Raw genomic sequence first — 26043 nt, forward strand, 5'->3', positions numbered from 1 at the left:
ATTCAGTGAAACACTGTATTTGGTAATATCTAGACTTACCTTATTGACAAATGTCTCCTTGATAGTAAAAAACAAAACAAAATGAAGTTGGTTAGCTGCTATCTTGGCATTGATTTTGACTTAAAAGGAGAATTTGATTGGTCACTTGGAAGAGTCAGAAAAATCAGTAGAAAGCCACCCACTCATTCATTTTATAGTTTGGGATAATCAGAACAGAGTAAAAATTTTATTCTAGAGAGAACTTGACTCAAAGATTGCTTGACTTGTAGACTGATATTAACTTGTTATGAGGAGCCTTGTATTTTGTCGAGGATCCTATCCTTGATACCTGCCCTGTTCTATCCCATAGTTTGTAAATGACATGATTAGAGATGTTTAAGGAGTGCTGATCAGATCTTGGAAAAGATACGAAATTGAAGGGCTTTGTTCAATGACAAAATAAAAATCTAAAATAATTGAGATGGGCTGACACAATGAACTATTAAATCCTACATTTGATTCTTGAATTCCAACTCCACAATACAAGTGAGGAAGTTGTGACTCATGGAAAAAGGCAATATTTTTAGTATGAATCAAAAATGGGATGTTCTGTCAAAAATAAAATATAATAATGTGTTGCAATAGTAAAAGTATAGACCCTATAATAAGGGAAGTGATCTTCCTCTTCTGTCTACATTGGACATATCACAACAAGAATATTGTTTTCAGTGCTCAGAAGACATTTTAAGGAGCCACTGACAAACATATTCAGAAGTGCATGACCAGGTTGGTAAGTGAAATTGAAATCTATGAGGAAGGTCTGAAAGATTAGGGTATGGTGAGCCCAAAGGGGGGAAACAAATCTTCCAGAGGATACATAATTATGGTTGCTATTTACTAATAACTACAACCAAGGTATTCTGCTAGATACTTTTCATATATTATATAATTCTCAAAACAACCCATGATACAGGTCTTATTATCCCCATTTTTCAAAAGAGGGCATAGGTACATGGAGGTTAAGTAGCTTGTCCATGTTTATGCAGCAAGGTAGTGGTAACACTGGGATTGGAACTGAGGTCTTTCGAAGACTAGAAACCAAGGCATTTTCATCATACTACAATCCCCTCCTTCCCCTTCCTACCGCCACTATCTTAAAGTAACTGCAGTAAATATAAATTTATATAATCATAACTTCTGTTTGTTGAGGATACACAATATACTAGGCATTAAGCAAGCATGATAAACAGTTTACTTCACTACTTTTCATAAAAATTCTATGAGGTAGATTTTATCATTATATTATAAGAGGGTTGTTTAGACCAGGGTGATTATGCTTCACATTACTTTTCAAAGAGCCTAAGTTTTCTTATCTAAAATATGTTCCATTCCGTCTGCCTCTCACAGATTTCCTATGAGGTAATAATAATGAGATACTATCATCCTCAGTTTAAGGATAAAGAGACTGAAATTTGTAGAACTGAAGATGAGATGATAACAGGAACAGGGGAACTGAATTAGCTTCAGAATGAGAGAGAACTCTCTACCAATTAAGCTGTCCAGAGATGGAAGCTCTCCTAACAAGGATATTCTAAATTTGATATAATTTCATGATTCAATCAATGGCAATATGGCCATTCAATATCTCATTTTTCTTTTATAATTCTTTAAGGCATTTAAAAAATATAATGAGGACAGTTACAGAAAGATAGACAAGATGAAAAGGCAGAGGGCTATGTACCAGATGAAGGAACAAGAAAAAACCCCAGAAAAACAACTAAATGAAGTGGAGATAGGCAACCTTCCAGAAAAAGAATTCAGAATAATGATAGTGAAGATGATCCAGGACCTTGGAATAAGAATGGAGGCAAAGATTGAGAAGATGCAAGAAATGATTAACAAAGACCTAGAAGAATTAAAGAACAAACAAACAGAGATGACCACTACAATAACTGAAATGAAAACTACACTAGAAGGAATCAATAGCAGAATAACTGAGGCAGAAGAACGGATAAGTGACCTGGAAGACAGAATGGTGGAATTCACTGCTGCGGAACAGACTAAGGAAAAAAGAATGAAAAGAAATGAAGACAGCCTAAGAGACCTCTGGGACAACATTAAACGCAACAACATTCGCATTATAGGGGTCCCAGAAGGAAAAGAGAGAGAGAAAGGATCAGAGAAAATATTTGAAGAGATTATAGTCGAAAACTTCCCTAACATGGGAAAGGAAATAGCCACCCAAGTCCAGGAAGCGCAGAGAGTCCCATACAGAATAAACCCAAGGAGAAACACGCCAAGACACATAGTAATCAAAGTGGCAAAAATTAAAGACAAAGAAAAATTATTGAAAGCAGCAAGGGAAAAACGACAAATAACATACAAGGGAACTCCCATAAAGTTAACAGCTGATTTCTCAGCAGAAACTCTGCAAGCCAGAAGGGAGTGGCATGATATACTTAATGTGATGAAAGGGAAGAACCTACAACCAAGATTACTCTACCCGGCAAGGATCACATTTAGATTTGATGGAGAAATCAAAAGCTTTACAGACAAGCAAAAGCAAAGAGAATTCAGCACCACCAAACCAGCTCTACAACAAATGCTAAAGGAACTTCTCTAAGTGGGAAACACAAGAGAAGAAAAGGACCTACAAAAACAAACGCAAAACAATTAAGAAAATGGTCATAGGAACATACATATCGATAATTACCTTAAACGTGAATGGATTAAACGCCCCAACCAAAAGACATAGACTGGTTGAATGGATACAAAAACAAGACCCATATATATGCTGTCTACAAGAGACCCACTTTAGACCTAGGGACACATACAGACTGAAAGTGAGGGGATGGAAAAAGATATTCCATGCAAATGGAAATCAAAAGAAAGCTGGAGTAGCTATACTCATATCAGATAAAATAGACTTTAAAATAAAGAATGTTACAAGAGACAAGGAAGGACACTACATAATGATCCAGGGATCAATCCAAGAAGAAGAGATAACAATTATAAATATATATGCACCCAACATAGGAGCACCTCAATACATAAGGCAACTGCTAACAGCTATAAAAGAGGAAATCGACAGTAACACAATAATAGTGGGGGACTTTAACACTTCACTTACACCAATGGACAGATCATCCAAAATGAAAATAAATAAGGAAACAGAAGCTTTAAATGACACAATAGACCAGATAGATTTAATTGATATATATAGGACATTCCATCCAAAAACAGCAGATTACACGTTCTTCTCAAGTGCGCACGGAACATTCTCCAGGATAGATCACATCTTGGGTCACAAATCAAGCCTCAGTAAATTTAAGAAAATTGAAATCATACCAAGCATCTTTTCTGACCACAACACTATGAGATTAGAAATGAATTACAGGGAAAAAAACGTAAAAAAGACAAACACATGGAGGCTAAACAATACGTTACTAAATAACCAAGAGATCACTGAAGAAATCAAAGAGGAAATCAAAAAATACCTAGAGACAAATGACAATGAAAACACGACGACCCAAAACGTATGGGATGCAGCAAAAGCGGTTCTAAGAGGGAAGTTTATAGCTATACAAGCCTACCTAAAGAAACAAGAAAAATCTCAAGTAAACAATCTAACCTTACACCTAAAGAAACTAGAGAAAGAAGAACAAACAAAACCCAAAGTTAGCAGAAGGAAAGAAATCATAAAGATCAGAGCAGAAATAAATGAAATAGAAACAAAGAAAACAATAGCAAAGATCAATAAAACTAAAAGTTGGTTCTTTGAGAAGATAAACAAAATTGATAAGCCATTAGCCAGACTCATCAAGAAAAAGAGGGAGAGGACTCAAATCAATAAAATCAGAAATGAAAAAGGAGAAGTTACAACAGACACCGCAGAAATACAAAACATCCTAAGAGACTACTATAAGCAACTTTATGCCAATAAAATGGACAACCTGGAAGAAATGGACAAATTCTTAGAAAGGTATAACCTTCCAAGACTGAATCAGGAAGAAACAGAAAATATGAACAGACCAATCACAAGTAATGAAATTGAAACTGTGATTAAAAATCTTCCAACAAACAAAAGTCCAGGACCAGATGGCTTCACAGGTGAATTCTATCAAACATTTAGAGGAGAGCTAACACCCATCCTTCTCAAACTCTTCCAAAAAATTGCAGAGGAAGGAACACTCCCAAACTCATTCTATGAGGCCACAATCACCCTGATACCAAAATCAGACAAAGACACTACAAAAAAAGAAAATTACAGACCAATATCACTGATAAATATAGATGCAAAAATCCTCAACAAAATACTAGCAAACAGAATCCAACAACACATTAAAAGGATCATACACCACGATCAAGTGGGATTTATCCCAGGGATGCAAGGATTCTTCACTATAGGCAAATCAATCAATGTGATACACCATATTAACAAATTGAAGAATAAAAACCATATGATCATCTCAATAGATGCAGAAAAAGCTTTTGACAGAATTCAACACCCATTTATGATAAAAACTCTCCAGAAAGTGGGCATAGAGGGAACCTACCTCAACATAATAAAGGCCATATATGACAAACCCACAGCAAACATCATTCTCAATGGTGAAAAACTGAAAGCATTTCCTCTAAGATCAGGAACGAGACAAGGATGTCCACACTCACCACTATTATTCAACATAGTTCTGGAAGTCCTAGCCACGGCAATCAGAGAAGAAAAAGAAATAAAAGGAATACAAATTGGAAAAGAGGAAGTAAAACTGTCACTGTTTGCGGATGACATGATACTATACATAGAGAATCCTAAAACTGCCACCAGAAAACTGCTAGAGCTAATTAATGAATATGGTAAAGTTGCAGGATACAAAATTAATGCACAGAAATCTCTTGCATTCCTATACACTAATGATGAAAAATCTGAAAGAGAAATTATGGAAACACTCCCATTTACCATTGCAACAAAAAGAATAAAATACCTAGGAATAAACCTACCTAGGGAGACAAAAGACCTGTATGCAGAAAACTATAAGACACTGATGAAAGAAATTAAAGATGATACCAACAGATGGAGAGATATACCATGTTCTTGGATTGGAAGAATCAACATTGTGAAAATGAGTATACTACCCAAAGCAATCTACAGATTCAATGCAATCCCTATCAAATTACCAATGGCATTTTTTACGGAGCTAGAACAAATCATCTTAAAATTTGTATGGAGACACAAAAGACCCCGAATAGCCAAAGCAGTCTTGAGGCAAAAAAATGGAGCTGGAGGAATCAGACTCCCTGACTTCAGACTATACTACAAAGCTACAGTAATCAAGACAATATGGTACTGGCACAAAAACAGAAACATAGATCATTGGAACAAGATAGAAAGCCCAGAGATTAACCCACGCACCTATGGTCAACTAATCTATGACAAAGGAGGCAAAGATATACAATGGAGAAAAGACAGTCTCTTCAATAAGTGGTGCTGGGAAAACTGGACAGCTACATGTAAAAGAATGAAATTAGAATACTCCCTAACACCATACACAAAAATAAACTCAAAATGGATTAGAGACCTAAATATAAGACGGGACACTATAAAACTCTTAGAGGAAAACATAGGAAGAACACTCTTTGACATAAATCACAGCAAGATCTTTTTTGATCCACCTCCTAGAGTAATGGAAATAAAAACAAAAATAAACAAGTGGGACCTAATGAAACTTCAAAGCTTTTGCACAGCAAAGGAAACCATAAACAAGACGAAAAGACAACCCTCAGAATGGGAGAAAATATTTGCAAATGAATCAACGTACAAAGGATTAATCTCCAAAATATATAAACAGCTCATGCAGCTCAATATCAAAGAAACAAACACCCCAATCCAAAAATGGGCAGAAGACCTAAATAGACATTTCTCCAAAGAAGACATACAGACGGCCACGAGGCACATGAAAAGATGCTCAACATCACTAATTATTAGAGAAATGCAAATCAAAACTACAATGAGGTATCACCTCACTCCTGTTAGAATGGGCATCATCAGAAAATCTACAAACAACAAATGCTGGAGAGGGTGTGGAGAAAAGGGAACCCTCTTGCACTGTTGGTGGGAATGTAAATTGATACAGCCACTATGGAGAACAATATGGAGGTTCCTTAAAAAACTAAAAATAGAATTACCATATGACCCAGCAATCCCACTACTGGGCATATACCCAGAGAAAACCATAATTCAAAAAGACACATGCACCCCAATGTTCATTGCAGCACTATTTACAATAGCCAGGTCATGGAAGCAACCTAAATGCCCATCAACAGACGAATGGATAAAGAAGGTGTGGTACATATATACAATGGAATATTACTCAGCCATAAAAAGGAACGAAATTGAGTCATTTGTTGAGACGTGGATGGATCTAGAGACTGTCATACAGAGTGAAGTAAGTCAGAAAGAGAAAAACAAATATCGTATATTAATGCATGTATGTGGAACCTAGAAAAATGGTACAGATGATCCAGTTTGCAGGGCAGAAGTTGAGACACAGATGTAGAGAATGGACATATGGACACCAAGGGGGGAAAACTGCGGTGAGGTGGGGATGCTGGTGTGCTGAATTGGGCGATTGGGATTGATATGTATACACTGATGTGTATAAAATTGATGCCTAATAAGAACCTGCAGTATAAAAAAGCAAACAAAACAACTAATACTAAACTTTCATTGGGTTATTTGTATGGAAATATGTTAATATAAATGTTTCAGATATTACATGAAATTTCTAAAAATCTTATATTTGTATTTGTATGGAAATATGTATGGAAATATGTTAATATAAATGTTTCAGACATTACATGAAATTTCTAAAAATCTTATATTTGTATTTGTATGGAAATATGTATGGAAATATGTTAATATAAATGTTTCAGACATTACATGAAATTTCTAAAAATCTTATATGTTCTGGTATAATGTTATAAGTAATAATCCTAGTTATTACTCTAAAATGTATATCTCAGAAATAACTAATTTTCTTGTCAACTGCATTATTATGAACTTTCATCAAATCTTTTACCGTGGTCATTTTTAAGTCTTTTGTCATTTACAGACAGTTCTGGGTGTATTCTGATGATTTTGCAAATATGTTCCTATAAAAGGGTTTCATCTTCAAGAAATTCATGGAAAAGACTCTGACAAGTACAGGTTTCTGGTAACTGACTGTACTGCTGAACTGAATGAATAAGCATTTTCAGAACTCTGATGAAAAACTGATGAACTCATAAAAGTGCTAACAAAGATCAAGATAAAAAATAAACAATTAATTACATGGGACTGAGTGAACTGATGAGGATGAGTATAATTTTTGTGACTTTCTGTCTGAATTAAAAAAAAAATAAATCCCACAAGGACTCAGAGGCAAAGAATATACAAATCAATTTTCACTGCAAAGTAAAGGAGCTGTTACAGAGGAGGATTACTGGACTGAATGTCAATATTATGACATAGTATGAGTGTGTTTCATGTTTGGTAATTGCAATCATTCTTGCTTTTGTTGTAGTCATCCATGTACAATGCTTGGTGTCAGTCTATTTATCTCTTGTAAAAATAAAATACAGTGTGTGTGTGTGAAAAAAAAATATAATGAAGATATAATCTCTGAAAACCATTTAGAAAGTCTGACTGTGAATGTGACAGTTAGCAATGCTCACCAAATATTCTATCTGCTCTTCTATACTTCCCAGTCTCCTTGCAGTTAGGTAAGGCCAAGTGTCTAGTTCTAGTCAATTGGCTGTGAGAAAACTGAATGTGTGATTTTCAGGCTGAAGCTATGAAATGTTCCTGTGTGATGTTCCAACGCTTTCCTCTCCTGTCACTTTTGATCATCATAACCATGTAAAGCTATAAGAATTAAAAAGACTGACACAACATTGTAAAGCAACTATACTTCAATAAAAATTAATAAAATAAATTAAAAAGAATTAAGAAGACTGAATATTTACTGGATTCTTAGTTCCTGTGTGTGAACAAAAATAAACATTTATGTATTAAGTCACTGACATTTGTATATTTGCTTATTACCACAACATAGCCTGTTCTATCCTGGCTAAGGAAAATAATTAAGATTTTTCTAGGCCCTTATACTGTGCCAGGAATTGGAATAACTACTTTACATAAATTATCTCATTTTTATTTATGAATAATCTTCTATTATACTATTATTCTATTATAATACATATTACACAATTGAGAAAAATTATTTACATAGAGGTAAAAAGCTTAACAAAGACACGCAGCCAATAAGTAAGTCACTGAACTCAACTTGGAAAACAATCAATGCAGTCATGAAAGTGATATTTCAAAGCCTTTATATTCACATAGAAAATATTTATTATGTGATATTTGTGAAAGAGGTAAACTATATACAGTTTGCTTAAATTGTAAAAAAAAAATATAATGAAGATGAGAAGTATATATGCTAAAGATGTTAACAATGTTGATATATGGGTGGTGATCTTATGAGTGATGTTATTTTCTTTTTTATGGTTTATAAAACAGGATATAGATTCCAGAAATGGACCCACTAATAAATAGTCAATTGTTTTATGACAAGAGTGCCAACAAGGAAATAAAAGTTTTTTCAACAAATAGTGCCAGGTCACCTGGATTCCAATATAGAATAAAACATATATATTGACCATTAGAGCACACCATACACAATGACTAACTTGGAGTGAACCATAGTCCCAAATGTAAAATTGAAAATTATAAAAAATTTTGTAGGAAAACAAAAAAAAAAACTTTGCCCCCTTGGGGATAGGTAAAGGTTTTCTTGCTAAAACACACAAAAAAAGCAAAACCATAAAATTAAAAATTGATAAACTGGACCTCATCTAAGTTAGGAAAATAGAAAGTTTTGCTATTGAAAAAAAATCAAGAAAATAAGGCAACCACAGATGGGGAGATTATTTGTAAAACTTATATCTGATAAAAATTTTATCTAGGTAACAATAACTAATAATGATAACTAATATTATTATTTATTTAATTATATAAATATATAATTATCTATAATTTAATAATTATTATTATACTCAATTAAAATGGGCAAAAAGTTTGAACAAACACTTTTTAAAAGAAGATAGATACACCAATAGCCAACAAGCACCTAAAAATATGCTCCACATTATTACTCATAAGGAAATGCAAATTATAATCACAGGGAGATACAACATCATACCCACGAGAATTACTATAATAAGAAAGACAGCAATGTTAAGTGTTGGTTTAGGAATGGGAGAAACTTCAACTCTCATACATTGCTGATAGGAATGAAAAATGCACATGCACTCTTGAAAAGAATTTGGCAGTTTGTACACAAGTTACATACATCTATCATACAAGCCGACCATGCGTTATGAGTATCCGCCCAACAGTAATGAAAGCACCTGACAAAGACTTGTTTATGGATTTTCATAGTAGCTTTATCATTGTCAAAGTCTGGAAACAACCCAAGTGTTCATCGAGTGAATGTTTATACAAATTGAATTTATCCATACCATGGCACACTATTCAACAAGGAAAAGGAACAAACTATTGATATGTGTGACAACATGAATGAATCTCAAAATCATTGTGCCGAGTAAAAGAAGCCAGACAAAAAATAGTACATACCGTATAATTTCACTTGTATAAAATTATAGGAAATGCAAACTAATGATTATAGTGGCAGAAAACCAATATAAAATTCTGAGGCAGATAAAATTCTGAGGCAGAAGGGATCTTAAACCTTATTTCAAACTCTTTGTTTTAGAAATTGGGAAACTGTTGCCTAAAGAAAGGTAGAGACTTGCTGAACGTGTGTATAGCAGGTCAACAACAAAGCTAAAGATAGAATACAGATTTATCTCTTTCTAATCATGTGTTTTTTCTACTATCACATATTATAAGATGGCTGAAAAAACACACAGAAAGTGCGGTTATTGGTGGTTGAGGAAATCATGTCAGTTTTATTACTAGCTTATTACTGATTTAGTCAAGTATGTTTCTCTTTGTACAAGCAAGTGGAAGATTAAGCCATTTTGTCTAGCAGCAGAAAATTTACCTCATGGAGCTACTTAGGTAGATTATTGAAGACCCGGATTGACTAATGGAATAAGAAATTTGTCCAATTTCCGGTCCTTTCAGCTTCTGATGTCAATCCTTTTACCTAATAAGCAATAAAGAAAAAATATATATCTTTTGGTATCAGCTTTGAATTTAGGCACATTGTTAAGTTGGAATTCATTTCAGACAATTATGGAAATGTAGCTGTGATTCGGATGTCATTCATAGATACATATCTCAGTGCATGGACTTTGGACACTTGACTTGGAAGCTAGTCATCTGGAATCTTTGTGTTTTCTGCCTAAGAGTTCTCCCACTGAAGCAGCTTCCACTGACTCACTGGAGACAGTGCCTACAAATCAAAGTTCAGAGCCGGCCTTCTGTAGAATCAGAGTAAGTGACTGCCATAAAGTGTTTTGGGGGCTTCTCTGGAGAACTCCTCAGCAAACCTCTCTTCTTTTGTCCTCACATTATATATGAATAATATGTGTATATATATATATATATATATACACACACACATAGGAGATATAGATATATATATATATGTATGTATTAGAGGCTGAGGAGGTTTGAGTATGTTGCTTCACATATTAGAGGCTGCACCTTAGGGTTCAAACAAGTCATTCGATTCTGAAGCTGGTAGAAGCTTCTCTATGTCATAGACTTCTATGTTGTGGGCAAGATTGTCCTTAGTGGTGTTCATCTTGTTGGCTTTAGGGACTATGGACTTGGTGACATTAGAATGGCTAGGCTTGGTAACTTTAAGGACAGTGGCTATAGAATTATAACAACGGTGGGGTTGAGACTAGCAGGGTTGAGGCAGAGAGCCTTTATAACCTCTGCCCAAGGGTTAATGCATTGTTTTCAAGCCGTTCAAGTTGCATTTTTTGGCAAAAATGTATGTTCTTCAGAGACTTTGAGTTGACTCAAATTAGAGATTTGTATGTCTTTGAACTGGACTTTCAAATTCTATTTCTGAACAATTTCTAGGTATGGTCAAGGATGTTGTAGCTCAGTTTTTATTTTATTTATGTCTTTGAATATTTTGGAACTTCAATTCTTAGAGGAGGGAGGGGGGAAGGGCAGAGAGAGAGATTTAGAAGGAGAGATTTAGACAGAGAGAGGGAGACATTAATTGAACTTACATTTTAATCATTCCTTAAGCAGATTTAATCTAATTTTCTCATCATTATTCCATGCAAGTTTTCTCTCATGTATTTTTACTTATTTCTCCCTTTTATCCCTATTTTCATCCTTTTTTTATACTCAGGGCTTTACTGTGCTTAATGAGTATATTTTTATTTGTAGGTGCTCTTGCAAAATGTGTATGATTTTGTGTGAATGTAATTTTATTTATTCAAATGCTTTTATATTACATATCTTTTTTTCACATTCCTCATTAACAATGGATTTTTGAGATCCATCCTGTTGCTTATGTGTATATCTTATCTGTTGTTTATAACTGTGATAATAGTGCATCATATGTATCCATCACAATTTACTTATTGTCTTATCCTGGGTTCCTCTGAATGCAGAGCCCAAGACAAAGGCTTTGCATGCAGGTGATTTCTATGGGATTGTGATAACAGGGAACAGGTGTAAGCAACAGGAGGTGTGATATAATGAAGAAAGGAAAGCCAATACAAGAATATGTTACTGAGTTGGTCACAACTATAGATAACTGGTGCTTTATCCTGTAGGACCTTCTGAGGACCCTTATGAAATTTATATTTTAAGAACCATCTACCCATGGTAGACAAAATAAGGAAGAATTTTATCCATAGGCTTCTGTTCCCCATTGTCAAGATTGATCTTATGGACTATAGCTCACCTGCACTTCACAGTTGCATATGGGTGAATGTCAAGTGGGGTTCAGTGGCTGTCTCACACTGTAGATCGTGAGAAACCCTAGGACAGGAAATGATGGTTACACTGTATGGCCATGAGGAAAGGCAAATATCAGATCGTACCTGAATAAGAATAGTCAAAGCCTATATGGACCTCATTGCCACAGTAGTGGCTAGAATAAGAGATGAAGATGGGTGGACTGAGTTAGTGTACAAGAGGTGTCCAATATACCTGTCATCTAACCCAGCAATGGTCATCTAGATTGCCCCCTCCAACTACAAACAATGCTGCAGTAAACATCTTTGTGTATGCCCCTTATGAATTGTATGGATATTTCCCTGGGTAAATATGCCCAGGAGAGGAATTACCAGGTGAAAAATTATACATATACTTAATTTGATGAAATAGTGTCAGAGTGCTCTTCAGAATGGCTGCATAATCCTACATGCCAACAAGCAGTGCATGAGGGTTCCATTGTCCTCATATGGAATCATGCTGCTTTCTAATTTCAGTCAGTTCAGTGGGTGTAAAGTAATATCTTGCTGATTGTAACTCGTGCATTTTCATTGCTCTGATTATAACTATGTTTGGACATCCCTTCATATATAAGCTTGTTAGGACTTTAGAATTTCTTCTCTAATTAATTCCTCATTTTCCTAATTAGGATTGTTATCTATTTCTTGTTATTTGCAGGATATTTTATGTACAAATATTTTGTAATTTTTAAAAAATTTTATTGGAGTAAAATTAACTTACAATGCTGTGTTACTTTCAGTTGTACAGCAAAGTGTATCTCTTATACAAATACATATATCCAATCTTTTTTAGATTCTTTCCCCATATAGGCCATTACAGATTACTGAGTAAAGTTCCCTGTGCTATATAGTAGATCCTTATTCGTTATCTATTTTATATATCGTAGTGTGTATATGTCAATCCCAATCTTCCAATTTATCACTCCCCAACCCCTTACCGCCCGGTAACCATAAGTTTATTTTCTACATCTGTAACTGTTTCTGTTTTGCAGATAAGTTCATTTACAGCCTTTTTTTCTAGATTCCACATATGAGCAATACCATAGGATACTTGTCTTTCTCTGTCTGACTTACTTTACTCAGTATGAGAATCTCTAGGTCCATCCATGTTGCTGCAAATGGCATTATTTTGTTCTTTTTCATTGCTGAGTAATATTTCATTGTGTATATGTACCACATCTTCTTTATCCATTCCTCTGTTGATGGACATTTAGGTTGCTTCCATGTCCTGACTACTGTGAATAGTGCTTCAATGAACATTGGGGTGCAGGTATCTTTTCGAATTATGGTTTTCTCTGGATACATGCCCAGGAGTGGGATTGGTGGATCATATAGTAGCTCTATTTTCAGATTTTTAAGGAACCTCCATACTGTTCTCCATAGTGGCTGTACCAGTTTGCATTCTCACCACATTGTAGGAGGGTTCCCTTTTCTCCACATCCTTGCCAGCATTTATTATTGTAGATTTTTTGATGATGGCCATTCTGACCAGTGTGACTCATTGTAGTTTTGATTTGCATTTCTCTAATAAGTAGTGATCTTGAGCATCTTTTCATGTGCCTCTTGGCCACCTGTATGTCTTCACTGGTGAAATGTCTATTTAGATCATCTGCCTATTTTTTGATTTTTTTTAAATTGAGCTGCATGAGCTGTTCATATATTTTGGAGTTTCATCCCTTGTTGGTTACTTCGTTTGCAAATATTTTCTCCCATTCTGAGGGTTTTCTGTATGTTTTGTTTATGGTTTCCTTTGCTGTGCAAAAGCCTTTAAGTTTAATTAAGTCCAATTTGTTTACATTTTGTTTTTATTTTCTTTACTCTAGGAGGTGGATCAAAAAAGATCTTGCTGCGATTTATGTCAGAAAGTCTTCTCCTTATGTTTTCTTCTAAAAGTTGTATACTACCAGGTTATATTTAGGTCTTTAAGCCATTTTGAGTTTATTTTTGTGTATGGTGTTAAGGTGTGTTCTAAGTTCATTCTTTTACATGCAGCTGTCCAGTTTTTCCAGCACTGTATATTGAAGAGACTCTCCTCTGTCATAGACTAGGTGACCAGAAGTGCATGAGTTTATCTCTGGACTTTCTATCCTGTTCCTTTGACCTATATTTCTGTTTTTTATGCCAGTACCACACTGTTTTGATGACTGTAGCATTGTAGTATAGTATGAAGTTAGGGGGCCTGACTGCTCCAGCTCCATTTTTCTTTCTCAAGATTGCCTTGGTTATTCATGGCCTTTTGCATTTCCAAAACATTGTAGAATTTTTTAGTTTTAGTTCTGTGAAAAATGCCCTTGGTAATTTGATAGGGATTGCACAGACTCTGTAGATTGCTTTGGGTAGTACAGTCATTTTCACAATATTGATTCTTCCAATCCAAGAACATGGTATATCTCTCCAGCTGTTTGTGTTTTCTTTGATTTCTTTCATCAGTATCTTGTAGTTTTCTGAGTACAGGTCTTTTGCCTCCTTTGGTAGGTTTATTCCTAGGTATTTTATTGTTTTTGATGCAATGGTAATTGGGATTGTTTCCTTAATCTCACTTTCTGATACTTTATTGTAAGTATATAGGAATGCAAGAGAGTTCTGTGTATTAGTTTTGTATCTTGCAACTTTACCAAATTCATTTATAAGCTCTAGTAGTTTTCTGGTGGTGACTTTAGGATTTTCTATATACAATATCATGTCATCTGCAAACAGTGACAGTTTTACTTCTTTTCCAATTTGGATTCCTTTTACTTCTTTTTGTTGTCTGATAGGCTTGGCTAGGACTTCCAAAATTATGTTGAATAAAAGTGGCGAGAGTGTACATACTTGTCTTGTTCCTAATCTTAGAAGAAATACTTTCAGCTTTACACTATTCAGTATGATGTTAGTTGTATGTTTGTCATACATGGCCTTTATAAAGTTGAGGCAGGTTCCCTTTAAGCCCACTTATGGAGAGTTTTATCAAAAATGGGTGTTGGACTTTGTCAAAAGCTTTTTCTAAATCTATTGAGATGATCAGACAATTTTTATTCTTCAAGTTGTTAATGTGGTGTATCACATTGATTTGATTGAAGAATCCTTGCATCACTGGGATATATTACACTTGATCAGGGTGTATGATCCTTTTTATGTGTTGATGGATTTGGTTTGCTATTACTATGTGGAGGATTTTTATATCTACATTCATCAATGATATTGGCCTGTAATTTTCTTTTCTTGTGATATCTTTGTCTGGTTTTTGTATCAGGATGAAGGTGGCTCATAGAATGAGCTTCAGAGTGTTCCTTCCTCTGCAATTTTTTGGAAGAGTTTCAGAAGGGTAGGTATTAACTCTTCATTAAATTTTTGTTAGAATTCGCCTGTGAAGCCATCTGGTCCTGGACTCTTTGTTGGAAAATTTTAATCACAGTTTCAACTTCAGTACTTGTGATTGGTCTGTTCATATATTCTATTTCTGCCTGGCTCAGTCTTGAAGGTTGTTTCTTTCTAAGAACTTGTCCATTTCTTCTAGGTTTTCCATATTATTGTTTTATAGTTGCTAGTAGTAGTCTCTTATGACCCTTTGTATTCTGTGGTATCCATTGTAACTTCTCCTTTTTCATTTCTAATTTTATTGATTCTATCCCTCTACATTTTTTTTGATGAGTCTGTGTAAAGTTTTATCAATTTTCTTTATCTTTACAAAGAACCAACTTTTAGTTTCATTAATCTTTGCTATTGTTTTCTTCGTCTCTATTTCATTTATTTCTGCTCTCATATTTATGATTTCTTTCCTTCTTTTAACATTGGATTTTGTTGTTCTTCTTTCTCCAGTTGCTTTAGGTGTAAATATAGGTTGTTTATTTGAGATTTTTCTTGTTTCTTGAGGTAAGATTGTATTGCTATAAACTTCCCTCTTAGTACTGCTTTTGCTGTGTCCCATGGGTTTTACATTGTCGTCTTTTCATTGTCGTCTCTCTCTAGGTATTTTTTTATTTCGTCTTTGATTTCTTCATTGATCCATTGATTATTAATAAAATATTTGGCCTCCATGTGTCTGTATTTTTCAGAATTTTTCCTGTAATTGATTTCTAATCACATAGAGTTGTGGTCAGAAAAGACCTTTGCTATGATTTCAATTTTCTTAAATTTACTGAGACTTGATTTGTGACCCAAAGTGTGATCTATCCTGGAGAATGTTCTGTGTGCACTTGAGAAGAAATTGTATTCTGCTGCTTTCAATGGAATATCCTATGAATATCAATTAAATCTATATGGCCTAATGTGCCATTTTAGGCTTGTGTTTCTGTATTAATTTTCTATCTGGTTGATCTATCCATTGTTGTAAGTGGGGTGTTGAAGTCTCACCCTATTATTGTGTTACTGTTAATTTCCCCTTTTATGGCTGTTAGCATTTGCCTTATATATTGTGGTGTTCCTATGTTGGGTGCATATACATTTACAGTTGTTATATCTTTTTCTTGGATTGATGCCTTGATCATTATGTAGTGTCCTTCCTTGTCTCTTTTAACAGCCTTTATTTTAAAGTCTATATTGTCTGATATGAGTATTGCTACTCCAGCTTTCTTTTGATTTCCATTTGCATGGAATATCGTTTTCCATCCTCTCATTTTCAGATTGTATGTGTCCCTAGGTTTGAAGTGAGTTTCTTGTAGACAGCATATATATGGGTCTTGTTTTTGTATCCATTCAGTCAGTCTGTGTCTTTTGGTTGGAGTACTTAATCCATTTACATGTAAGGTAATTATTGATGTGTATTTGATTTTACCATTTTCTTAACTGTTTTGGGTTTGTTTGTGTAGGTCTTTTTCTTCTCTTGTGTTCCGTGCCTAGAGAAGTTCCTTTAGCGTTTGTTGTAAACCTGGCTTGGTGGTGCTGAATTCTCTTAGCTTTTGCTTGTCTGTAAAGCTTTTGATTTCTCCATCAAATCTGAATGAAAGCCTTGCTAGATAGAGTATTCTTGGTTGTAGGTTTTTCCCTTTCATCACTTTAAATATATCCTGCCACTCCCTTCTGGTCTGCAGAGTTTCTGCTGAAAAATCAGCTGATAACCTTATGGGGATTCCCTTGTATGTTATTTGTTGCATTTCCCTTGCTCCCTTTAATATATTTTCTTTGAATTTAATATTTGTTAGTTTGATTAGTACGTGTCTCGGTGTGTTATGCTTTGAATTTTTCCTGCATGGGACTCTCTTCACTTCCCTGACATGGGTGACTATTTCCTTTCCTTTATTATTTAAGTTTTTGACTATAACCTTTTCAAATATTTTCTCAGACAATTTCTCTTTCTCTTCTTCTTTGGGGACTCCTATAATTCAAATATTAGTGTATTTAATGTTGACCCAGAGGTCTCTGGGACTGCCCTTATTTCTTTTTTTTTTTTAACATCTTTATCGGTGTATAATTGCTTTATAATGGTGTGTTAGTTTCTGATTTATAACAAAGTGAATCAGTTATACATACACATATGTTCCCATATCTCTTCCCTCTTGCGTCTCCCTCCCTCCCACCCTCCCTATCCTACCCCTCCAGGTGGTCACAAAGCACAGGGCTGATCTCCCTGTGCTGTGCAGTTGCTTCGCACTAGCAATCTATTTTACGATTGGTAGTGTATGTATGTCCATGCCACTCTCTCACTTTGTCACATCTTACCCTTTCCCCTCCCCATATCCTCAAGTCCATTCTCTAGTAGGTCTGTGTCTTTATTCCCATCTTGCCCCTAGGTTTTTCATGACCCTTTTTTTTCCCTTAGATTCCATATATATGTGTTAGCATACTGTATTTGTTTTTCTCTTTCTCACTTACTTCACTCTGTATGACAGACTCTAACTCCATCCACATCATTACAAATAACTCCATTTCGTTCCTTTTTATGGCTGAGTAATATTCCATTGTATACTATGTGCCACATCTTCTTTATCTATTCTTCCGATGATGGACATTTAGGTTGCTTCCATGTCCTGGCTATTGTAAATAGAGCTGCAATGAACATTTTGGTACATGACTCTTTCTGAATTATGGTTTTCTCAGGGTATATGCCCAGTAGAGGGATTGATGGGTCGTATGGTAGTTCTATTTTTAGTTTTTTAAGGAACCTCCATACTGTTCTCCATAGTGGCTGTATCAATTTACATTCCCACCAACAGTGCAAGAGTGTTCCCTTTTCTCCACACCCTCTCCAGCATTTATTGTTTCTAGATTTTTTGACGATGGCCATTCTGACCGGTGTGAGATGATATCTCATTGTAGTTTTGATTTGCATTTCTCTAATGATTAATGATGTTGAGCATTCTTTCATGTGTTTGCTGGCAATCTGTATATCTTCTTTGCAGAAATGTCTATTTAGGTCTTCTGCCCATTTTTGGATTGACTTGATTGTTTTTTTGTTATTGAGCTGCATGAGCTGCTTGTAAATCTTGGAGATTAATCTTTTGTCAGTTGCTTCCTTTGCAAATATTTTCTCCCATGCTAAGGGTTGTCTTTTGGTCTTTTATATGGTTTCCTTTGCTGTGGAAAAGCTTTTAAGTTTCATTAGGTCCCATTTGTTTATTTTTGTTTTTATTTCCATTTCTCTAGGAGGTGGGTCAAAAAGGATCTTGCTGTGATTTATGTCATAGAGTGTTCTGTCTATGTTTTCCTCTAAGAGTTTGATAGTGTCTGGCCTTACATTTAGGTCTTTAATCCATTTTGAGTTTATTTTTGTGTATGGTGTTAGGGAGTGTTCTAATTTCATACTTTTACATGTAGCTGTCCAGTTTTCCCAGCACCACTTATTGAAGAGGCTGTCTTTTCTCCACTGTATATTCTAGCCTCCTTTAGCAAAAATAAGCTGACCATATATGTGTGGGTTAGTCTCTGGGCTTTGTATCCTGTTCCATTGATCTATGTTTCTGCTTTTGTGCCAGTAAGATACTGTCTTGATTACTGTAGCTTTGTAGTATAGTCTGAAGTCAGGGAGCCTGATTCCTCCAGCTCCATTTTTCGTTCTCAAGATTGCTTTGGCTATTCAGGGTCTTTTGTGTTTCCATACAAATTGTGAAATTTCTTGTTCTAGTTCTGTGAAAAATGCCAGTGGTAGTTTGATAGAGATTGCATTGAATCTGTAGATTGCTTTGGGTAGTATAGTCATTTTCACAATGTTGATTCTTCCAATCCAAGAACATGGTATATCTCTCCATCTATTAGTATCATCTTTCATTTCTTTCATCAGTGTTTTATAATTTTCTGCATACCGGTCTTTTGTCTCCTTAGGTAGGTTTATTCTTAGATATTTTATTCTTTTTGTTGCAGTGGTAAATGGGAGTGTTTCTTAATTTCATTTTCAGATTTTTCATCATTAGTGTATAGGAATGCAAGAGATTTCTGTGCATAAATTTTGTATCCTGCTACTTTACCAAATTCATTGATTAGCTCTAGTAGTTTTCTGGTAGCATCTTTAGGATTCTCTATGTATAGTACCATGTCATCTGCAAACAGTGACAGCTTTACTTCTTCTTTTCTGATTTGGATTCCTTTTATTTCTTCTTCTTCTCTGATTGCCATGGCTAAGACTTCCAAAACTATGTTGAATAATAGTGGTGAGAGTGGGCAACCTTGTCTTGTTCCTGATCTTAGTGGAAATGGTTTCAGTTTTTCACCATTGAGAGCGATGTTGGCTGTGGGTTTGTTATATATGGCCTTTATTATGTTGAGGAAAGTTCCCTCTATGCCTACTTTCTGCAGGGCTTTTATCATAAATGGGTGTTGAATTTTGTCCGAAGCTTTCTCTGCATCTATTGAGATGATCATATGCTTTTTCTCCTTCAATTTGTTAATATGGTGTATCACGTTGATTGATTTGCGTATATTGAAGAATTCTTGTATTTCTGGAATAAACCCCACATGATCATGTTGTATGATTCTTTTTATATGCTGTTGGATTCTGTTTGCTAGTATTTTGTTGAGGATTTTTGCATCTATGTTCATCAGTGATATTGGCCTGTAGTTTTCTTTCTTTGTGACATCTTTGTCTGGTTTTGGTATCAGGGTGATGGTGGCCTCGTAGAATGAGTTGGAGAGTGTTCCTCCCTCTGCAATATTTTGGAAGAGTTTGAGAAGGATAGGTGTTAGCTCTTCTCTAAATGTTTGATAGAATTCACCTGTGAAGCCATCTGGTCCTGGGCTTTTGTTTGTTGGAAGATTTTTAATCACAGTTTCAATTTCAGTGCTTGTGATTGGTCTGTTCATATTTTCTATTTCTTTCTGGTTCAGTCTCGGCAGGTTGTGCATTTCTAAGAATTTGTCCATTTCTTCCAGGTTGTCCATTTTATTGGCATAGAGTTGCTTGTAGTATTCTCTCATGATCATTTGTATTTCTGCAGTGTCAGTGGTTACTTCTTTTTCATTTCTAATTCTGTTGATTTGAGTCTTCTCCCTTTTTCTCTTGATGAGTCTGGCTAATGGTTTATCAATTTTGTTTATATTCTCAAAGAACCAGCTTTTAGTTTTATTGATCTTCGCTATTGTTTCCTTCATTTCTTTTTCATTTATTTCTGATCTGATCTTTATGCTTTCTTTCCTTCTGCTAACTTTGGGGTTTTTTGTTCTTCTTTCTCTAATTGATTTAGGTGCAAGTTTAGGTTGTTTATTCGAGATGTTTCCTGTTTCTTGAGGTAGGCTTGTATTGCTATAAACTTCCCTCTTAGAACTGGTTTAACTGCATCCCATAGGTTTTGGGTCATCGTGCCTCCATTGTCATTTGTTTCTAGGTGTATTTTGATTTCCCCTTTGATTTCTTCAGTGATCACTTCATTATTAAGTAGTGTATTGTGTACCCTCCATGTGTTTGTATTTTTTACAGATCTTTTCCTGTAATTGATATCTAGTCTCATAGCGTTGTGGTCAGAAAAGATACTTGATACAATTTCAATTTTCTTAAATTTAACAAGGCCTGAGTTGTGACCCAAGATATGACATATCCTGGAGAATGTTCCATGGGCACTTGAGAAAAATGTGTACTTTGTTGTTTTTGGGTGGAATGTCCTATAAATATCAAATAAGTCCACCTTGTTTAATGTATCATTTAAAGCTTGTCTTTGCTTATTTATTTTCATTTTGGATGATCTATCCGTTGGTGAAAGTGGGGTGTTAAAGTCCACTACTATGATTGTGTTACTCTCAATTTCCCCTTTTATGGCTGTTAGTATTTGCCTTATGTACTGAGGTGCTCCTAGTTTGGGTGCATAAATATTTACAATTGTTATATCTTCTTCTTGAATCGATCCCTTGATCATTATATCGTGTCCTTCTTTGTCTCTTGTAGTAGTCTTTATTTTAAAGTCTATTTTGTCTGATATGAGAATTGCTACTCCAGCTTTCTTTTGATTTCCATTTGCATGGAATATCTTTTTCCATCCCCTCACTTTCAGTCTGTATGTGTCCCTAGGTCTGAAGTAGTTCTCTTGTAGACAGCATATATACGGGTCTTGTTTTTGTATCCATTCAGCCAGTCTGTGTCTTTTGGTGGGAGCATTTAATCCATTTACATTTAAGGTAATTATCGATATGTATGTTCCTATTCCCATTTTCTTAAATGTTTTGGGTTTGTTATTTTAGGTGTTTTCCTTCTCTTGTGTTTCTTGCCTAGAGGAGTTCCTTTAGCATTTGTTGTAAAGCTGGTTTGGTGGTGCTGAACTCTCAGCTTTTGCTTTTCTGTACATCTTTTAATTTCTCCATCAAATTGGAATGAGGTCCTTGCTGATTAGAGTAATCTTGGTTGTAGGTTTTTCTCCTTCATCACTTTTAATATGTCCTGCCACTCCCTTCTAGTTTGCAGAGTTTCTGCTGAAAGTTCAGCTGTTAACCTTATGGGGATTCCCTTGTGTGTTATTTGTTGTATTTCCCCTGCTGCTTTTAATATGTTTTCTTTGTATTTAATTTTTCATAGTTTGATTAATATGTGTCTTGGCGTGTTTCTCCTTGAATTTATCCTGTATGGGACTCTCTGTGCTTCCAGGACTTGATTAACTATTTCCTTTCCCATATTAGGGAAGTTTTCATCTATAATCTCTTCAAATATTTTCTCAGTCCCTTTCTTTTCCTCTTCTTCTTCTGGGACCCCTATAATTCTAATGCTGGTGCTTTTAATGTTGTCCCAGAGGTCTCTGACAGTGTCCTCAGTTCTTTACATTCTTTTTTCTTTATTCTGCTCTGCAGTAGTTATTTCCACTATTTTATCTTCCATGTCACTTATCCGTTCTTCTGCCTCAGTTATTCTGCTATTGATCCCTTCTAGGGTATTTTTAATTTCATTTATTGTGTTTTTCATCATTGCTTGGTTCCGTTTTAGTTCTTCTAGGTCCTTGTTAAATGTTTCTTGCATTTTGTCTATTCTATTTCCAAGATTTTGGATCATCTTTACTATCATTATTCTGAATACTTTTTCAGGTAGACTGCCTATTTCCTCTTCATTTGTTAAGTCTGCTGGGTCTTTACCTTGCTGCTTCATCTGCTGTGTGTTTTTCTGTCTTCTCATTTTGCTTATCTTACTGTGTTTGTGGTCTCCTTTTTGCAGGCTGCAGGTTCGTAGTTCCTGTTGTTTTTGATATCTGTCCCCAGTGGCTAAGGTTGGTTCAGTGGGTTGTGTTGGCTTCCTGGTGGAGGGAACTAGTGCCTGTGTTCTGGTGGATGAGGCTGGATCTTGTCTTTCTGGTGGGCAGGTCCACGTCTGGTGGTGTGTTTTGGCGTGTCTGTGGCCTTATTATGATTTTAGGCAGCCTCTCTGCTAGTGGATGGGGCTGTGTTCCCGTCTTGCTAGTTGTTTGGCATAGGGTGTCCAGCACTATAGCTTGCTTGTCATTGAGTGAAGCTGGGTCTTTGTGTTGAGATGGAGATCTCTGGGAGATTTTCATCATGTGGTGTTACGTGGAGCTGGGAGGTCTCTTGTGCACCAGTGTCGTGTAGTTGGCTCTCCCACCTCAGAGGCACAGCCCTGATGCCTGGCTGGAGCACCCAGAGCCTTTCATCCACACGGCTCAGAATAAAAGGGAGAAAAAATAGAAAGAATGAAAGAATGAGGATAATATAAAATAAAGTAAGATAAAGTAAAATAAAGTTATTAAAATAAAAAGTAAAAAATAATTATTATCAAAAAAATTTTTTTAAGTAAAAAATAAATAAATAAATAAAATGGACGGATAGAACCCTAGGACAAATGGTGAAAGCAAAGCTATACGGACAAAATCACACACAGAAGTATACACATACACACTCACAAAAAGAGGAAAAGGGGAAAAAAGTAGTATATCTTGCTTCCAAAGTCCACCTCCTCAATTTGGGATGATTCGTTGTCTATTCAGGTATTCCACAGATGCAGGTACATCAAGCTGTGTGTGGAGCTTTAATCCACTGCTTCTGAGGCTGTCTGGAGAAATTTCCCTTTCTCTTCTTTGTTCGCACATCTCCCGGGTTTCAGGTTTGGATTTCGACCCGCCTTTGCTTGTAGGTCACCTGAGGGCGTCTGTTCTTTGCTCAGACAGGACGGGGTTAACGGAGCAGCTGATTCAGGGGCTCTGGCTCACTCAGCCCGGGGGTAGGGAGGGGAGGGATGTGGGGCAAGCCTGCGGCACCAAAGGCTGGCATGACATTGTAGCAGCCTGAGGAGCGCCCTGCGTTCTCCCAGGGAAGTTGTCCCTGGATCACGGGACCCTGTCAGTGGCGGGCTGCACAGGCTTCCAGGAGGGGCGGTGTGGATAGTGACCTGTGCTTGCACATAGGCTTCTTGGTGGCAGCAGCAGCAGCCTTAGCATTTCATGCCCGTCTCTGGGATCCGCGCTGATAACCACGGCTCCCACCCGTCTCTGGAGCTCATTTAGGTGGCGCTCTGATTCCCCTCGCCTCGCCTACCAGGAAACAAAGAGACCAGAAAAAGTCTCTTGCCTGTTTGGCAGCTCCAGACCTTTTCCTGGACTCCCTCCTGGCTAGCTGTGGTGCGCTAACCCCTTCAGGTTGTGTTCACGCTGCCAAACCCAGTCCTCTCCCTGCAATCTGACTGAAGCCCAAGCCTCAGCTCCAGCCCCTGCCCACCCCGGCGGGTGAGCAGACAAGCCTCTCGGGCTGGTGAGTGCTGGTCGGCACTGCTCCTCTGTGCGGGAATCTCTCCACTTTGCCCTCCACACCCCTGTTTCTGTGCTCTCCTCCGTGGCTCCGAAGCTTCCCCCCTCTGCCATTCGCAGTCTCCTCCCGCGAAGGGGCTTCCTAGTGTGTGGAAACCTTTCCTGCTTCACAGCTCCCTCCCACTGGTGCAAGTTCCATCCCTATTCTTTTGTCTCTGTTGTTTCTTTTTTATTTTGCCCTACCCAGGTTCGTGTGGAGTTTCTTGCCTTTTGGGAGGTCTGACGTCTTCTGCCAGCGTTCAGTGGGTGTTCTATAGGAGCAGTTCCATGTGTAGATGTATTTCTGATGTATCTATGGGGAAGAAGGTGATCTCTGCATCTTACTCTTCCGCCATCTTCTCCTCTCCCCCCCCCCATTTATTTTCATTCTTTTTTCTTCAGTCTGTTCCACGGCAATGATTTCCACTATTCTATCTTCTAGCTCACTTACCTGTTCTTCTGCCTCAGTTGTTCTGCTATTGATTCCTTCAAGTGTATTTTTCATTTCATTTATTGCATTGTTCATCACTGTTTTTAATTCTTTAGTTCCTCTAGGTCCTTTTTAACATTTCTTGTATTTTCTCTCTCTGTGCCTTCATTCTATTTCCGAGATCTTGGATCATCTTTACTATCATCACTCTGAATTCTTTTTCAGGTAGATTGTCCATCGCCTCTTCATTCAGTTGGTCGTTTTTTACCTTGCCCCTGCATCTGTAACATATTCCTCTGTCATCTAATTTTGTCTAACTTACTGTGTTTGTCTTTTTCTTTCTGCAGGCTGCAGGGTCATAATTCCTCTTCCTACTGGTGTCTGCCCCCTGGTGGAAGAGGTTGGTCCAGGGATTGGTGTAGGCTTCCTGATGGGAGGTGTCTGTGCTCTGTTGGGTGAAGCTGGGTCTTGCCCTCTGTGGGCAGAGCCATGTCAAGGGGCGTGTTTTAGGGTGTCTGTTAGCTTAGTTCGACTTAGGCAGCCTGTCTGCTGATAGGTGGGGCTGTTTTCCTCTCTTGCTGTTTGTTTCGCCTGAAGAGTCTTGCACTGGAGCTTGCAGGGTGTTGGGTGGAGTCAGGTCTTGTTGCCAAGGTGGGGACCTCTGGGAGCGCTCACACCAATTAATATTCCCTGGGGCCTGGAATTCTCTGGTGGTTCAGTGGCCAGGACTCAGTGCTCCCACCACAGGGGTTCAGGTTCGACCCTCAGCCAGGCAACCAACACCCTGCATACCATGCAGCATGGCCAAAATAAAATATAAAAAGAAAAAAAAAACAAAACAAACAGAGAAAAACAAAGACAAAGAATAAAAACAATACCAAACAAAACTAAAAAAGAAACAAAGAAAACAAAAAAGAAAACAACCAAATGAAAATCCAACAAAACAAAACAAACAATAATAAGAAAACTAACAAAACTAAAAACCAGAAGACAAAACAAAAACAATAAAAAAGAGAGGAAAACAAAAAATAAACACACAAAAATGACAAAGACAAAAAATATGAAAGAGAAAAAGAAAACAAAAAGCAAAAATAAAAAAAACAAAAAATAAATACAAAAAACACAATAAAAAGAAACAAAGAGTAAATAAAATAAAAATAGAAAAATAAAAAATATATATATATAAAATTTTAAATAAACAAAAATTAAAAATTTTAGAAAATTGAAATAACAACAAAACAAAACAAAACAAAAAAATTCCCTGGGACCTCTGCTATCAATGTCCTTGCTCCAATAGGGAGCCACAGCCAACCCTCACCTCCCCAGAAGGCCCTCCAAGACCTCTAGTTAGGTCTCTGGACCTGCTTTGGGCACTTTGAGGGCAGCTCAGAATCTGATCTGTCCCAACTCCCACATGTACATGCTCCCAAAATCCACAGCTGCTAAAGCTAGGCCCATGTCAGTTGTGGGAGCACTCGTTATCCATTCAGATAATTCTGTAGGAATTGGATATACCAGGCTGATCAC

At 36.4% G+C, this 26043-nt stretch overlaps 1 protein-coding gene and 1 long non-coding RNA gene across 2 annotated transcripts in view; one reads left to right on the forward strand and one right to left on the reverse strand.

Annotated features, from left to right (window-relative positions):
* The window catches only part of TENT5D (terminal nucleotidyltransferase 5D), a 51454-nt gene extending 31110 nt beyond the window's left edge, over positions 1–20344 (forward strand). The window contains exon 2 of the transcript XR_014258985.1: positions 20316–20344. The gene's annotated coding sequence lies outside the window, so the exon portion shown is untranslated. The remainder of the gene's footprint in view (positions 1–20315) is intronic.
* Positions 1–26043, reverse strand: part of LOC309653147 — a 425233-nt gene that overhangs the window by 359728 nt on the left and 39462 nt on the right. The gene's annotated exons all lie outside the window — the stretch shown is intronic.

Source organism: Balaenoptera physalus (assembly GCF_965194825.1).
Source record: "Balaenoptera physalus genome assembly, chromosome: X".
Lineage (NCBI taxonomy): Eukaryota > Metazoa > Chordata > Mammalia > Artiodactyla > Balaenopteridae > Balaenoptera > Balaenoptera physalus.